The sequence below is a fragment of the Oenanthe melanoleuca genome, chromosome 10, assembly GCF_029582105.1.
Source record: "Oenanthe melanoleuca isolate GR-GAL-2019-014 chromosome 10, OMel1.0, whole genome shotgun sequence".
Classification (NCBI taxonomy): Eukaryota; Metazoa; Chordata; class Aves; order Passeriformes; family Muscicapidae; genus Oenanthe; species Oenanthe melanoleuca.
Window position 1 is genome coordinate 11,181,751 of NC_079344.1, and position 6,250 is coordinate 11,188,000.

Consider the following 6,250-nt stretch of genomic DNA (forward strand, 5'->3'; position numbering starts at 1 on the left):
GATCTTGGAGATATTAATTTTCCAACAATTTCATGTTGCTCACAGTTTAAAATGCATTTAAAGAAACACTTCAGGGGTTTGTGTCATTTTAAAAGCATTCTCAAACAACCCAGCTTGTAAAAGGATATAAATTTGCTATTTTTTTCTTAACAGAATACAGATTATCAGAACATTGTAATTTACATATTTTTCAAACTCCTTGGAATAAAAAACCTCCATTATTAATGGATTAGTATAGGAGAACCAGAAGAAATATCTAGAAAACAAGGAAGCCCCACTAGAACAGACCCACAGAAACCTGGAGTGTCACACAGACCTCAACCAACCACAGCTTTGTCCCAGGACTTCTGATCCAACAAAGAAACTCATAAAAATAGGAAAGGCAATATGGAAAGAAAGATTTCCTTCATGCTATGCAGGTGTCTGAGAGAGATATGTGGTGTTTGGATTAATAATGACACAGCCCTTCTGGTGTGAAGAAGTGACTGAATTGGTCCCAATTCTCTCAGCTCATGAAAACCTTGTGGCAAACCTTGCCATGACAAGGGAAGATTGAATGATGGGGACTTTGTGGTGTAAGGAACAGCAAATTCCCACCTTGCTTACTTAAGCCTGGGCATTTTCCTTCTGTAGAAATGCATGTGGCAGTCTCAGACCATACCTGAAATACAGGTACAAGACCTGGCTACAAACCTTTCAGCAGACCACTGGCAACACAATCCTTTGGATTGCTTCCCACATAGCTGCTGACAGGAGCCACATAAATGTAGTTTCTGAGCACAGATGTAGGTTAGAAATTAGGAAGCAATACTGGAACAGGTTTCCAGAGAAGGTGTGGGTGCCCCATCCCTGAAAGTGTCCAATGCCAGGCTTGGACTGGGCTTGGAGCAGCCTGGTCTAGTGGAAGGTGTCCCTCCACTAAGAATCATAAATCAGAGAATGGTTTGGGTTGGAAGGGACCTCAAAGATGATTTACTTCCAGTCACCTGCCATGGGCCAGGACATCTTCAATGAGCCCACACTCCTCAAAATCCCATCCAACCTGGCCTTGAACCACAGCATGGGGTCTGGACTAAGTGATCTTGAAAGTCCCTTCCAACCCAAATCCAACAATTCTCTGTTTATAAACTGCTCTGTGACACAAACCAGATTCAGATGTCCCTTTCTAGGAACAGAGCATCCACAAAGCACATTAAACAACACTGTCTCTCCCCACAGGAGTTTGGGACTACAGCAAGGGCTTATGTAAACACAGCTTTTCACACACCACACCTCCCAAAAGTGCCAACAAGATCCCATCATCCTCTTGCTTTTCACACATTACTCAGTTTCAGTGCTGAAAGCAGGGCCCAGGACTTGGAGCCTGCCCAGAATAAAGCCACCCTGATACTGTTCTGTTTTGCTGCTCCAAAAAACAGGCTTCAACTCAACAGCAGTGCAATGTTGTAATCACACTGTGAGATGCAAGACCACAAACAACAGGCACAGGAAAAGTCTTTCTAATCCTGCAGAAAAATTTCCAGAACTACAAAGCCATTCTTATTCCATGCTGGAGGAAAAACAAAACAAAACAAAACAAAACAAACCAACCCTTTTGAAGGGTTTTGATGCCACAAGAACAGTAATCCATGTCTGATTCAGTGACTGGAATCTCAGAGCTGGCCTGTGCTGTACACTGCTTGTGAAATGAGAGGCAGGGTATCCATGTCAGTGTGATTCCCAAATTAATAACTGCTTTTTAAAGAGGATTATTCCTGGCCAAGGCAGGCATATGGTGCTGGGAACCCCAGTGCTGTGCTGGGTACATGCACAGGCATATGTGGGTGCTAGGATGCTTCAGGCAGCACAGTGCACTAGCCATGATACACTTCCCAAAAAACAGTTTACAATCCAGACCAGAACATGATTCACTGGTTTAAGAAGACTGCAATTTTCTCTCCTGCTTTTTATCTCTGTCCCTCTCAGAGATCTTGGACTCAAAAATGATGCTAACAACCCAGCTCTGAATGCTACAGTGAATATTCCTGTGGATATTTAAATTTTTTTCCACAAATAATCTATACTGTGAACCTTCAATTTTTATTGTATCTTACAGCACCAAAAGTAGTCACCTAAGACTGTGCAAAGAGAGAATCTCCATTGCAAGGAACTGTATAACAAATTAGATCAGAAAAGCAATTTCCTTCTTGTTCATAGGCCACCTCATTAATGGCACACAACCCTTTGGGCTGTGGGCACAGGCACTGTATTTACTGGAATTATTTCAGGGATTTGTTCCCAGATAGGGACAAGTGAGCCCTCCCAGACAGTCAGGGATGGCCAGTGAAGCCTCTGGCAGTAGCACACATGGGACCCTCCTGCCCACACCCCCAGTGACAGCTCTGAGCTCTCTATTGCCCTCCCTTCACTCAAACAGATTTCAGCAGCCAAGAGTCACCTCCCATCTCTCCCTAGGACAGGCATAGGAGTCACCACAGGCAGCCAAGTGAATTCTGAGTGTGAGTCCAGGGGGCAAGAAAAGCAACAGAGAAATGGGAGATGTTTTCTGGGTGCACTGAGTGCATCTCCAGACACACAGACCCTGCAGCACATGGACAGATTGCAGCCAGATTTTTGTGGCAGTTCCTTTGGGAGCAGAAGCTTCTATTTGTGAAGAGATCACAAAGGCTGGGAGTGATTTTAACCTAGAAAGGACACACATAAAAACATGAACCTGCTATCACTGCAGTAACTAAGTGCTTTATCTTTAATTTTAAAGAATTTAAAAGATTGTAAACTGAGAGCTTGGCAGTTAAGAAAGAAAATTAACTCTGTGGTGAATCCTGACCTAATGCTCTTCTTCTCCCCTCCTCCTAGAGTGATGGAGAATTTTTTGTTAAACTAAAAAGGCACATAACTTGGAAGTCATAAGAAGAAAGCTGTTATTTTTTTTTAGCACACTGCAGACACCCTGTGGAATTAGCTATTGCAGCAGGTCAACAAGTCAAAGAGTTTGTAAGGATTCAAACAGAGTCAGATATTCTCATGAAAACAGACAATCACTGGGAGGAGCACAACATCCAGCTAAAGGAGACAGGCAGAAAATCAAGCTGCCTGCTTCCACCCCAGCTTGTTGGCCAATCTTACCCACAAAGAAGGTGCAGGAATGGCCACTAATGCAACAGCACAGGAGGAACAGCCTCAGAGAAGGATGAGGCATCCATTACAAAGTGCTGCTAAATCTCACCCACTGCATAGCTCTCCCTCTTGTGATGCTGGAATAACTCCCCCCATCAGCTCCTGCTCTCAGCCTCATGGGTTGACAGAGCTCTTCAGGAGAAAGAGATCACATCCATGGTAAATATTTTCAGACACATAAAAACAAGTCAAGTTACATTTGGAAGGACCAAATGAATTGTTTCCACACATCACATAAGGCTGCCTCTACATTAGCATTTTGCTTCAGAACAGGAGTGGGATTTTGAAGTAAATCTCCCAGTCATCAATTTACCATGCATTGGCTCTGTTCACAGAGCTGTTTTGATGCCCATGAACTAGATTCCTTTAGAAATAAATTAAACCAGAAGCTCCAACTAAAATGTGCAGCAAATATTCTCCAAACCCTGAGGCAGACACAAGACATAATGACCAAGTTGATGTCTGGTCCTCCAGACAGCTTTGGATCCCATGTATGATGGAGACATTTGGTCCAGGGGACCAGATTAAGTCTAGGCAGAAATAAAACTCCCAAACTTTATGAAGAATAGCACAAGTGCCCCAGCACAACTGCTCCAAACCATTCTTGCACCTCATTCTCCTGGTTTGCTTGCTGATCCTATGTAACCTACAAATTAGGGGTAGGTCTACACATACAGCTTTTGCCATCTAGCCAAAAGAAGAGACATCCAAGCACAAGAAGGATTTCTGGCATCCCAGGATAAATAATGAAGGCAAATAGGGGGAGTTTCTGCCTGGACAGGAAATGCCAGTTTATGTCCATCAAGAAGGGATGGGGTGACACCACAGGCATTTTCTGCAGGTCAGAGCCATGCCCAGACTCTGGTCCTTTGTGTTCCCTTCTGAAGGAAATCTCACAGAGCTGGGACATAAACCCCAAAAACATGCTACCAGATAGTAAACACATTCATGAGATACAAATTTAAGACACTTGTTTCAGCACTACATGTAGAACTATGGCAACCCTGAGATCTCTCTTTGCTTTTTTGAATCAAGAAGCCCAAGTCCATGCAAAAAATAAATCTACTTATTAATGAAAAAATTCCTTATATCAGCTTGGTATATATAGGTCTTCATTCTTGCATTCCTTTGGGTTATTTCAAAACTTTAAAGAGAAGACAAATGTTAGAAGTAAAAAGATATTTTTCATTTTTTAAGATCCAACAGCCAACTAAATGTTAATCTAACATGTTTTTCTAGACTCAGGTCAAATCCATCATCTTTAATCCTTGGGGATCATCATCCTCTGATTTTTTCACTCAGCTTCCAAATCTTTTTACTTAACAGAATTTAAACATTCCTTCAAAGTACTAAGAAAATATTCTTTTTTTTCTTCTTCTTCTTCTATCAGGACTTGCCAGCAAGGAGGACTTCTGTTGCTTCTCCTTTACTTATTTGCTGGAAATAGTGGCAATCTTATAGCTGTTTGTAGGCAGGAGAGAACTTTAATGGTTTTGATCAGTCAAATCAATTTAAAAGGTGCCAGGTGGTTTGTGGACTTGGTGTGACAGTACTTTATTCAGATACATGGTGGGTAAACATTGAAGAAATAGGTATCTTACCTTTTCCTACCCAATAGCAACAACTCAAAAGCAAGCTGCATTTTGGAAGCAGGCCGTATATTCACCCTGTTCTAGTCAAGGAAAAGATCTGCTGCTATCACTCCTGCTGTGAGTTTGAGGTCAATCCATGGCCTGTACAACAAATCCAGGGCAAAATGATGGAGGTGACTTCCCAGCATCAGAGCTAAATTAAGCACTGCATTCCTCTATCTCCAAAGCCTCACAAGCTGAGCTAGTCCAGTCTAGGTTTGGACCAGAACCCTGGGGAAAGGTTAATTTTCAGTACTCTGAGGTTCCAAACTCTGGCTCTTCTCTAATGAGAAACAGTTTGTGCATCTCTTCACACACCAAGGGAATATTGCTCAGCTTGACCCCCCTCCAGCTTTATGATTGGAAGGAGTATGATACACAGGAAGCAAAATCTCCAGACTGAAGCACTGCCAGAAAATTCCCCCACTGAGTGTAAAAGTGAGAGACAAAATTGGATCTCAACCAATTTAAAGTTTTAGGAAAAGAATAGACTGTGGCCTAGCATATCAGTGCAACATTTTCATCCCACAGATTCACTCTGGCAGCTTGACCAGGCTGCTCTCATTAGTTCCAGCACAGCCATATAAAAATCTGAATATGTCTCCAAGGCAAAAAAAGAATTCAACAGAGGGGAACAACTGTGTTTGCAAGGGGTCCTGCTGGTCTGTATGTACTGACTGGTCTATAAAGTCATCACTGAGTGATGAATGGGTGCCACAGCCCTGTCTTACTCCTGAGGTGACATTTCCTGAGACAACAGAGATGTAACAATGTGTGTGCAGGGTGAGATTGTCCCACCCCTGCCCACCCCACGGGCAGGGCGGCTGCTGGCCATGGCTTTCCAATGCTGTCACTCTGGGTTGGAAATGCCTTCTTTTCCACTCTGGGCTGGAAAGGAAGGTTTCTCTTTTCTTTTGAGATGCTTGATTCCTGCCAAACTGGGGTCCTTTAAGCAGTTCCACCCCTATCAGTGAAAGCAGAGTCCTTTTCTCAGGACCTGTCTCCCTCTCAGTTTCCCGCAGGACTGCAGAATGCCTGGGCATGTTATACACAGCACCAAGTGCATTTTAAATAGCCTGGGTGTGGGTCCCTCCTGCAGAGCTCTGAGCCCCTTCTGCACTGCCAGAGAAGCCTGCTGCACTGTACCGTGCCTGCACTGAGCTGCCACTGTGGTTTGCTCTGAGAGATTAAGCAGAGATTTATTTCTCCACTTCAAGTGGGTTTTTTTTTATGCTGCCACCAAGCTTGGATTTCAAACTTGAGCTTGATTGGGCTTTAATGGATTTTCTACACAGCATGGCCATTGAGCACCTCCTGTGTACTTCTGGAGTGACTTTGCTGCACAGGGATATAAAGTGCTTAAATGGTAGATGGTGCTGTTACCCACTTAGCTACCAAGGTCTGGTTCTAAACCACGTCACAAAATTCATCCAGCACTGCTC